General features: G+C 45.6%; 1 non-coding gene across 1 annotated transcript; it reads right to left on the bottom strand.

The window, feature by feature from the left end:
- Positions 1-11,050: 11,050 nt before the first annotated feature.
- On the bottom strand, positions 11,051-11,236 carry LOC124522814 (U2 spliceosomal RNA). Its single transcript, XR_006964865.1, has one exon. It is a non-coding gene; the product is annotated as a U2 spliceosomal RNA (small nuclear RNA).
- Positions 11,237-11,819: the final 583 nt, after the last annotated feature.

Below are 11,819 nucleotides of genomic sequence, written 5' to 3'. Positions count from 1 at the left end.
AGAAAGAGAGGTTTGTTTGTTTTTGTGAGAAAAATACCCACTTCTATTCTGCTGTTATGGGATGTGTACTGCAAAGTAGAAGTGAGAATACCTCCCTTTTTTGTGCCTAGCTGTTGGCTAAATTACAAATAATTTTATGGGGCACCTGGGGGGTTTTGTCAGTTAAGCATCCCGACTGTTGATTTCTGTTCAGGTCATGATCTCACGGTTCTTGAGATGGAGCCCTGCGTCAGGCTCTGCGCTCACAGCACAGAGCCTGCTTGGGATTCTCTGTCTCCCTCTCCCTCTGCCCCTCCTCCTCTCATGCATGAGCGCTCTCTCAAATAAATAAACAGAAAAAAAAAAAAAGGGGTCAGGCTCACCCTGTCTTGTTCCTGACTCTGTTCTCAATCCGACTTGTCCATAAAGTGCTTAAATATATGGGAGGAAAGATGAATTTATAAATGGACAATATTCAGAGACCTACATTCTAACATTTGTAGTGACCTGACCAGTGTATGGAAATAGTTTCTTTTGCACAGTGGGCAAAGCGGAGCCTAAAGAGAAAGGAGCACGAGAGGACTGAGGGTGGGGGGCATACAGCAGTCAGTGCACTGAGACTCACCAGCCACAACCGGGTTCAGCAGAGTGAGCCAACCAAAAGGCAGAAGGATGAAGACAGCGAGGTAATGGAGACAAATGTGCTTACCTGGATGAGGACGCTCTGGGTGACTTTGGTCTCAGCAGAGCATTTGGGGGACAGGTTTTTGCTGTGAATGTGGAGAACGGCCTGCATACGTCTGTACAAGATGAACACCACAGAGCCACTAGCCCAGACCATCAGGCCCAAACGCAACACATCAGTGGGAAAAAAGAACACTAAATACAATACGTGTATGTTTCTGTTAATAAGTGTCAGACCAGCACACCAGGTCTGTTCTCTGTGATTGACTTCCCTTTGCGTCTGTAATACGCAAAGGAACATACTATTTACCAGCATGTGGAGGGTCCAGCAGACAATAATGGAAAACCTAAGTTCGAGCTTTGGCCTCGAACTTCATCCGCTAGGGTATGCTAGGGCTAATTGTGTAATTTCCTTTTCAGACTGCTTTCCCTTCTCCAAGAGAAGTTCTTTTTTTTTTTTTTTTTTTAATTTTTTTTTCTACGTTTATTTATTTTTGGGACAGAGAGAGACAGAGCATGAACGGGGGAGGGGCAGAGAGAGAGGGAGACACAGAATCGGAAACAGGCTCCAGGCTCCGAGCCATCAGCCCAGAGCCCGACGCGGGGCTCGAACTCCCGGACCACGAGATCGTGACCTGGCTGAAGTCGGACGCTTAACCGACTGCGCCACCCAGGCGCCCCAGAGAAGTTCTTTTAAGGACCACAGGTATTGTCCATCACTGTGTGATGATCCTTTAATCACATCCAGGGTTCAAACAAAGAGCAGTAAATGTCTACATTTTGATGACTGTCACTCAAGTGCATAGCGGGTGCCTGTGATCAGAGAACTTACCAAGTGTCGCATCCCTCATCACACACATGGAGGTAACGATAGTATGACTCCTGCGATCCTTAAAGCGGAGTCTGAAATTCTAACTACAGAATTACCATCTAGTAACTAGTTGCCCTCCTTGCCAACCGGTGACACTGATGATCACACCAGCTGAAATAGGAGGAGTCAGAGACGGACGTAGGATTTCTTAGCTGCCGCTGTGTTCAGAAGTGTGGTTCATGCCTCAGAAATGTCCTATCTCTATGTGTGGAAGCGTGTGTCAATACCAGTACCCACCCTGATAAGCAGAGTTACTTTGCAGACGTTACACGTTGTTACTCCAATACAGAGACCTTTTCTTCTGAGCCTCTGTCTCAGACTGGTATACAGAGAGTCATCCACAGTGTTGCCTTTTTTTTTTTTTTTTTTTTTTTAAAGGAGGCTGGACCTGTGGTCTGTGGTGACAGTCACTACAATCAGAGGATGGGTGGTGGGGAATCAGTAAATCCCTGAGGCATAATTTGAAAGTCTCTGATCTCACCTCACGTTATCCAATCACCTGGTGCAGTGACGGCAGTGCCTGTCTGGGAAGTTGAGAATAACTCTGGAAAGCTTTTTGTCTGTTCTGTCAATTAACAGGGACAATTCATAGTGGTTAATGCCCTCCCGAGAAGGGAAAGACATTAGTGAGAGAAACTTTCCTGTGATCTGTGGAGACTGACAATCTGTCCCCAGAGTGGGGGGCAATGAACAGTGAGATCTAGGTCAGGAGATGCTGCGGACCGAGGAGAGAGTCAGAGTGGACTGTGTCCTTCCATGATAAAGTTTGTTCCAAATTTATCATTAATATTAACCATTCTTTGGACCTCAGAGAAGCATCCTTGTTCATGATGTGAATAACAGAAATAACATCTTACAAAAGAACCAGAAAATGAGTTGTTGATAAGGGGAAAAAGGAAAAATGGGAGAGTATGGGATTGATTTCAAGAAAAGAGCCTAAAGCATCAAAAATACTAGAGTGGCTGTAGAAGATACTAGAAGGCTGGGAAGTGACCATAAACGATTGCCGGCTGTGCTAACACTACTGCCACAGGAGTTGTAGGTAGAAGCCTATTGGCAGGCGGCCTGCAATGAGAGAGAGCATGGAATGACAGGGTGCAGGAAACCACTCTGGGTTACTAAAGGAAAAGACCTAAAAATCTCTTCCTCACCCTCGACCCCTCCCATACAACTAATTGAAGTGCACGAGAAGTGCAGAGAGAAAAAAAAGTGGCCAGCTCTCTCAACTCGTCAGTCGACATTACTGGTCAACGTATGAGGCAGAGCATGTCAGTCTTTTGGTTAAAACCCGGCAGCGTTTCCCAGTTTTTCTGAGAAAAGGCAAAATGCTTGCAGAGGCCTGGAGAGCCTCGCGGGACCTGGCCCCGTGTTGCCCGGTGACCGCTTCCCCGACCAGCTCCTTCCGCGCTCCCGGTCCCGTGGGCACGGGCTGCCGGTTCCGCCGAACACACTAGCGCCCGGTGCCTCTGCTTTGATCACACCTCCTCAGCTGCCCTCCGGAGCACCCCCTCCTCTCTTTTCAAGTCTTCGCTCATATCAATGAGGCCTCCCCTTACCACCCTACCGAATAGCTGGTCCTGTCCCCACCCCCGCGCTACTCGCTAACTGGTCGGGGCCGGTTTCTGGTTTCCTTCTGTGGTCTTTCTCACACACTGAGAAGAATGGGCCACCTGTTAGGTGCTTCACAGAGTTGAGTGAACAGTGCCTAAAGGTTTCTCCACTTCCTCCTGGTTCCTCTCGAACACTGGCAATTCCTTCTCCTCTCCCCCTCGTTCTTCTCCTCTTCAAACCTGTCACTGTACGTGGTTCCCGGAAACAAAAGGTAACCCTAGTTGGGAGATGCGACCCTCAAGTTGGCCGCAAACGCAGCCCTACCTTGTTCTCAGCGTCCATCCCCCCTGCCCAGACCTCACTGCCCTCACCTCCCCTGTCGTCTCCATCTGGCCCTTTCAGGCCTTGTGGTTATGCTTGCCCTCGCTGCTCCCGCCTCCGCTCTCTCTGGACAAACTAGTACTGATTAACAGTGTATAGCAATTGAAACACTTCACAAACTTTCTTCGGAGACAACCTCAAGTCCCTGTACAGGCAAGGTCAGTGCAGTTACAGATGACACGAGTCACTTCCCAACAAGGGGCTGACCTCCTGGAGGCCCGAACCTTTACCGTGAGGGTAAAATGCCCCCTTTCCGTATGTGCCCTATGACCGTGATGGCCACTGTTCCTCCCAAGGAAATGATGTGATTTGGTAAATAGATTTTCTTTTTTGGCAAAACACAGAAATAGAATATTTATTAGAAAACCTAATGTACCTGAAACTAATATAATACTGTATGTTAATTATACTGGAATTAAAAAAGAAAACCTAATAAATACCATGTGGAAATTTAATTATCTTGCTTCTCCTGAGGTTATAATATGAGCCCTGATAATTATGGATAAGAGGCATATTTTCTGAGGGTTCCTGAAATGTTCAATCTTTCTCACCTTCCTGTCCCAGGGGTGCCTGATATTAACCTCTGTCTTGTCTTCTATTGCTGCATCTGGAGTCTTCTTCCTAAGTAAATACGTTGAACTCAGTGTTTTCATCTTCTTACATGTAAGACATGTAAGAACGTGCTCAGCTGATAACTTCTGAGTATACACCTATTATCTCATGACAAGTAAATGATTCATTGTGCGTGTGCGTGTGCATGTTGTAAATGGGGGAATGAGTTCCCTTGTGGGAACTTTAAGAATCACTCAAACAGGGATGCAGAAATTACACTCACGGAGGCATATGCAATAAAGGGTTTGTTATATTCACATATCCTAGACAAGGGAGACCCCATACCCCACTCAAGGAGCCATATTGGGAGTGTGCCCAGGGATAGGGCTCAAGCAAGTATGTGGGGAGCCCAGAAAGAGAGTGAGGACCCCTAGGCAAGTGTCTTTACTGAAGGAAATGGGGGGATACAGAAGCAAAAGGCATGAAGGGACTTTATTGATGTGATTGAATGTCCCTAGGTCACAGTCAAGGGAGGGCAAGAGGAGGAACGTGTGGCAGTGACCAGTGATCACACTGTATGTACAACTGGTCATCCGGTGGGGTGCTCATAGTCTATTTGTAGGGATGATGAGGCATCAGAAAAATTTGAAGTTTTATCAGTTTACAACACAATCTATTTTGTGATGCCTCAACATCATTAACAACACTAACTAGGATGGGTACCGCTTGTCACCTGGGTTGTGGAGATATTAAGGGTCAGTGATATTGCTTGACTTAGCCACATAGACAAATTTATTGATAAGGGTGACAACAAGGAAAAGTCCTATGAGGCATCTGAGGAAGGTTTGGAACCAGTGGATGAAGAACTGTGGAAATCCTCAGTGTAACCATTGCACACTGGCGTATGGCTTCATTAGGGAAAATATATTGGGGGGGGGGTGTCAGTACATAAATAAATAAATAAATAAATAAATAAATAAATAAATAAAATAATCTTTTAAAATAAAGTGCTGTGCCTGGGGTTTGGGGCTTAACAGAACCCACAGTTGCCATTATTAGAGTGTAATGTACCCATGAGAATGTGTTGTTGTGCTTAACCAAAGGGAAGGAATGGTTGTGTGGTCATGGTTGTAGATTATGGTAAAAAACTGAAGGAGTATGGTAGGAAATACATCAAAGAGTGGGGGACTTGTTTGAATGATATGAGGCAGGTACCTCCTAGGGGAAGCAATAATTTCTCTTAATTTTAGGAAATTGCATATGTAGTAGTAGTCTCTACCAAATTTCCCATCGGGCACAGGAGCATAGGCATGTACACTTTAGTAGAGAGCAAAGAATATACCAGGACCAAGGGCCAAGTGGATAGCAAGCTCAGAAGATAATAGCATCCCTAATATCAAAGAAAGGAAAGCAATAAATGTCTTGTGTCTAGTTTGTGCTCTAGGAGATGCAATTTCTAGGTGTTGCTGGGGGTTTTAGTGCCTGGGTGTAGCCATCTTTGATGCAGGGGTGAAGTCATTTCCAATAGAAGAGGCCTTAGTTTTGGCCCATGTCATCTGAGACAGTGTCATCTCAAGTGATGAGATTTGGGGTCAGAGTGATGTGGGATGGGGGTATCATTTCCCAGTGGGTACCCACTCAGTAGATGTGGGTCCCAGCATTTGCCACATTGAGCTGAAGCAATGGCTTGTTTTGTGGTCTTGGGCCTCTGGCTTGTGAATTAATGAAAAGTAGACCAGTAATGAGAAGACCGATGTCACAAGAATGGATTGTAAACACATGAAAGCACCCAAAGCAGAGTAAGAGGATCCACGGTTAACTCAGTGATGCCCATCTGTACCTGACAAGGTTTTGTAGTGGACTTTTAGGTTCAAATGGGTCCCATTTCTAATGGGAATCTGCCTGGCCTGTGGGATCTTCTGTGGTTAATTTGTCCCAGGAAAGTATGGGTCCTCCATCTGGCCTTCAATGCTTATGGATAAATAGGTTAAGGACCAGAGCAAGACAGAGAATATTAGGGGTGTAAACCTAATATTGGGTTGGACTGGAATTTGAAGAAGAGTTGTCTGAGGAGACCACTCTGGCTCTCAGTTAAGCCAGTTATCTGGGAACTATTAGGGGCATGGAAGTTCTATTGACTGTCTGTTACAAGAACCCAGCATTACGTATTTTGAGAAGTGAAAATGTATGTCTTGCTTACAAGTAGTACAGTGATGGTTTTAACTGTGGATGGAATAAAGTATTCCGGCAATGCCTTGTATTGTGGCCTTAGGATATATAGAGGCATGTGTGACTTTGATTTATATTTTGGGCATCTGTGAGTCAGGAGATAGCCAGAGTTATTTACCTTGAAGGGAACATTTTTTAGGTAATAGCCCAATCATTTATAATAAATATGAAGAGGGGCCATTGCAGGCCAGGGCCACTGGTACTGAGATAACTACCCGATATCTGGCCAGATGTGCTGTTTCTTGGGTCCCACCCTCATCAGGGACATCCTAGCTAAGGGATGGAAAGCAGCAACACTCCATTGGGCTCATCACCTATGATGGTTAGCGATGTCATTTACTCCTACATCTGTTCATTCAGTTAATCCCAAGGGGTTCCCCGTGTAGCCAAGGGGTCTGGGGGAGGGTTAACCACCTTCACCCTGGCATCTGGAAAGGGACTGAGGGCAGCAGAGGTCACCTCCTCCAACAGATGGAATATGCCATAGGGCCTCGGTTTGGTTCCATCCTGTCTTAGGGAGGCCTCGGTAGCTGTGCGATGCCTGTGGGATGCTGTTTCCATGCCCCACAGCATAATGGAAAGCTGGAGGTGGAGGGCCACAGGCTCTCTGCTGAGAGTCTCCCCTTCCAGCAAAGCTTGGTGTGTGGCTAGTTATTTGTTGTTTTAATGATGCATATACCAAGGCTGAGAGGGGTAATTTTTTGCATCAGAGGCACTGGGGCAGATAATGGCTGTCATACTGGTCCAGACACACCAGGAGGCAGGAGAAGAGGTTGCCAAAGCCTCTTAGTGAAGGAGTTTCTGAGGACACCAGAAGTGGCTGTTGAGTTTAATTTATAAGTAAAATTTGTAAATGAGGACTATGTTGCCACCAAACCCCAAGGACTAAATGCTGGACTTTTTAAAAACTTTTTTTTTAAGTTGATTTATTTATTTTGAGAGGGAGCATGAGAGGGAGTGGGGACGGGCAGAGGAGAGAGGAAGAGAGAGAATCCCAAGCAGGCTCCACACTGTCAGCGCCACCCCACGTGGTGCTCGATCCCATGGACTGTGAGATCATGACCTGAGCCAAGATCAAAAGTCAGAAGCTCAACCCCCTGAGCCACCCACGTGCCCTAAATGTCAGACTAAATATGTGCATCAAATGAATCTCCTTGAAAGAGGATGTCATCAATATAATGTCACAACCATGCTTTTGGAGGGAGGTGGATGTCGTCAAGAACTGTGTGCAAATTGTGTGTGATGGCAAAGCTGTTGGGATAGCCCAGGGATGGAGTAGCAAAGATTTATTGTGTCCCTTTGGAAATAGAAGCAAACTGCATTTGGGGGCCTGTTAAAATAGGCTGAGCTGAACAGAACATGTTAGCCAAATCTATAAGTACAAAATATTTGCCAGTTATTGATTGAGTAGAATCAGTACTTTTCATAATCCTGGGTGTTAGATATGGGGTCTTGATGGATGGGACCACAGCAAGAAGGTTGTAGACATCCACCAGGCGTTGTCTCACCACCCCCAAGATTTAAAAACAGGCAAAACTGGGCTGGAAAAACAGATAATCACCCCTTTGTTAATTGGGTTTCATATAATAACATTTTTAAAATTTTTTGTTTATTTAAAAAAAAAATTTTTTTTTTCAACGTTTATTTATTTTTGGGACAGAGAGAGATAGAGCATGAACGGGGGAGGGGCAGAGAGACAGGGAGACACAGAATTGGAAACAGGCTCCAGGCTCTGAGCCATCAGCCCAGAGCCTGACGCGGGGCTCGAACTCACGGACCGCGAGATTGTGACCTGGCTGAAGTCGGACGCTTAACCGACTGCGCCACCCAGGCGCCCCAAATTTTTTGTTTATTTTTGAGAGAGAGAGAGACAGAGTGCCAGCAGGGCAGGGGCAGAGAGAGAGGGAGACACAGAATCTGAAGCAGGCCCCAGGCTCTGAGCTGTCAGCACAGATCCCAAAGTGGGGCTCGAACTCACAAACCATGAGATCATGACCTGAGCCAAAGTCCGCCGCGTAACCGACTGAACCACCCAGGTGCCCCTCACGTGATAGGTTTTAATACTGAAGGTCCTGGTTTAACTTATACTGGGCCATATTAGCTATTTTAGCTGGGTGTTCATGGGGTCTCATTTATCAAACCAATGTGCAAGTGTCAAAACCTCTTTAATTTTATTATTTATTATGTAGAGCATCTCTGCCTAATATGAATATTTTAGGGCAACAGCTACTATAACTATGGGAAAGACTACAGTTAAAGTGAGGCATAACCATTAAAAAGTTTTCCATTTAGTCACTTATTTTAGGTTATAGGGGGGTGCAGTAGATAAATTGAACGGGGTCCTAAGTTGAAACAACGCTTTGAGCCCCAGGATTGATTAAGTGCATAACGTTTTGTCTGCTGGTGCATTTCAGCACATGTTCATTTTGTAGAACTAGATTGCACAGGCAGGAAAGCCAGTCAGTGCCACTTTGATCTTTTTTTGTTATAGAAATTCTTCAGTGTATAAATTTTGGATCCTATTGGATCAGATTACGGAACTTGTTATGTGTATGCACGCCAACACACACAATTTGTTTGATCGCCTTTTCTCTTTCTTCGCCTGTATCTAGGGGTCTGTTTTTAAAGCAGTTAGTAGTCTAGAGCTAGCATTAAGTTTGCCACCCCTGGCATTTGCTTAGTGCCTAGGGTTTGTAAAGTTCTATTTTCCCCTCCATCTTGGGCTCATAGTCCCTAAAGTGGCACACACACCAGCACCCCCACCCCCCCTTTTGTTTTTTTACTCTGCTCCTGTCTCTGGTTGATAAGCTGAGAGGGGAAGGGGGAGGAGAAAGGGCCCCAGTCTCTCTGGGCAGCAGCTTTCCCTGGGAAGGCCTCAACCGCAGGATAATCTGCCCTTTCTGCCTTTTTTCTTTTTCTTTTTCTTTTTCCTTTTCTCTTCCTGCTTCTCCTCTTAGCAAAACCTTTAGAATGGCTCTTCTCTGTGGGTGGCTAATTGATTCCCCCCTCGATGGCTGTCCACCTGACCATGTTCCCTTGGTTCTGAGTGGCTCCCCCTCCAGCAGGGCGTCCCCAGCAGCCTCAGAGGTGTTGGGGGCCACGAGCGACCTTGGGAGGGATGCGGGGTAGGGTAGGGGCAGCCTGGACCCTTTAGGAGGGGCTGGGGAGGGCTGCCCAGGGACGGGCCATCTGTCCCCGAGGGCTGCTGCAGGCACCGAGCTAGGCGTACGGGTCCCCCGCCCTGCAGCACTCTGGGGAGGTGCGTGGCTCAGTGGCGGGGGCCTCCTGACATCGCCGTCACCAGAGGCGCGCTGAGGAGTATCGCTTCGCAAGCCGGGTGGCTGGGCGTCCACATCCCGGTACATTGTAGGGACGGGGACAGGGCGACTTGGCTGCACGCGGAAGGCAGGGGCAACAGGGCAGCAGAGCAGCCCTGAAAGCCAACAGGGGGATCTTCCCCGGGGATGGGGGTGGGGGGAGCCAAGCAGTAAGTGCGTGGGCAAGGGCATCTCTTGGGGACTTCTCCGAGTTCCGATCATCCCCTCCCTGTGGGCCAAGTGGAGGAGTAACCCCCCTTGTGGGGTCTTCAAGGCTCACTCCCACACGGCAGCAGAAATTACTCTTGGGGAGGTACGAAATTAAAGAATTTTATTATACTCACAGGTCCTAGAAGAGGGAGGCCAGGTGCAGTGGCAGAGGCCAGATGGGAGGGGAGCAGAAAGGAGACAGAGACAGAGACACAGAACGAAGAGAGACAGACAGGAGTCAGAGACAAGGAAAGCAAGAAGGGGAACTTGTGGCGCAGGCCACTCTGGTGCATTTGGTTACCCGGTGTTCACCTGGTGTGGGGATGTTGGAGCATCAGGAAAATATAAAGTTTAAAAATGTTAGCGGATATTATATGTGTGTGTGTGTTGTTCTTGTTTGATGGTTTTATCTTATGGACCATGCTCTGTTTGGGTGTCTGTAATAGCATTTCTCTAAAAACAGTGAGTGATAAGCATGAAACTGAAAACCTCCACCTTCTTTCTGTTTTATTTCTGGGTGCAGGATTCTCTTTATTGGGCCTGTGACATTACATTTGTAGTAAATATCTGTGGCCAAAGCAAAGAAGGTTAAATTAACTTCCATCTTCTATTTAGAGAAATAGAAGTCATGTTAAATAAGAAGTGATATGAAGGTTGCAAGAGTTGGAGAGCAAGAATGACCAGGAATTGCAGATGGGGTTTGGTCTATGTGTGACCCTGACATATAGCCAGATGTAAAAGTGCTTTGATATATTCCGAACTAGGGACTTGCTTTGGATCTGGTGAATTTATTGGGATTTCTAAAGTTTTCATCCCTCTCAGCCTTTGATCAGTGATAACTTAGTCTGTTCTACCTGCTTAAATCCCAGCCAGAAAAACTGTGTGGTGGGCATTTTCCTCTTACTGTCCCTGGAAGAAAGATACCCCTAGCTTAGTCCCTAATTCTGTCTCTACAGTAAGTACTTTGATCAAGGAAATAAGATAGGACTTGATTTGTCCATGAATGACTGCAGTTCTTAAATGGCATGTTTGTCTAGAATTCACCAATATTCACAGAACTTTTATAGACTCAATTCACCTTTTTTATTTAAAAATTTTTTGTGTCTTTCATCTCACACAGATTGTACATTTTTACATACTCTCTATTTTTAGATTCTATTTTTGGCATTGCTTACTAAGTATTTATAAGAAATACACACAGTTCTAAGTGGTTTATTTGTGTGTTCGGTACACATTTGTTAGAGCAGTGAGTAAACATGACCCCTCAAATTCTGTTTATGTTTACTCTTTTTTTTTTTTTTTAACCAGGTCAATGTGTGGAGTGGGCGGGGCAAGCTCCTATTCCATCTCCGTGCTCCAAAAATTCATTTAATATGTTGTCCTCCGATAGAGGACGTATCAGATATTAAACTGATTAGAACAGATACTACACTTGATCTTAGCCATAAGGCTGAGAAGCAATTATGTTTATTCTTCTGGCTACTCTCAGTGACCTCTTTAAGTCTCCAAGCCAGTATCGCTCAATGTTCTCATGAATGAAAAAGAATCACCTTTTGGAGACGATATCTTCTGAGTGACCAAGGTTCCAGCACAAACACATGCTCAATGGATTCTAGCTCTTCTCAGACTTAAATGACTTGCTAAATTTCATTAAAGTCTGAAATTTTTGCAAACTTCACTGATGGTTCCTGTCACTAACTTTAAAGAACTACATAAACATTATTAAAACTCTGTAATTTCTATTTCACTACTGTCTTTCTGAGATAATCTGAATTGCCCTTGCAGAGCTTTCCCTTCACTAATAGCAGAAATGATCGTCATTTCCCAGCAAGGCGATGAGATCATGAAGTTCAGGTGCTCCCTTCCTCTTGAGATTCAGATACCCCCTTAATATTGGGGTTCAGATGGCCCCCTTTGCACTCGTGCTCCCAGTGTGAAATTAGTCGCTCTCCATTTGAGACACACGGCAGATTCCTTAAAGGAATGAATATCTTGGAATATGGGAAAAGAAGTATTCTACGGATTAAACGCTGGGATTAAACACT

Source organism: Lynx rufus, unplaced genomic scaffold, assembly GCF_022079265.1.
Source record: "Lynx rufus isolate CCGP_SWC_20201006 ecotype Redwood Valley unplaced genomic scaffold, mLynRuf1.p SCAF_39, whole genome shotgun sequence".
NCBI classification, from domain to species: domain Eukaryota; kingdom Metazoa; phylum Chordata; class Mammalia; order Carnivora; family Felidae; genus Lynx; species Lynx rufus.
The sequence above is the reverse complement of the archived record's forward strand: the minus strand, read 5'-3'. Positions and strand labels throughout refer to the sequence as shown.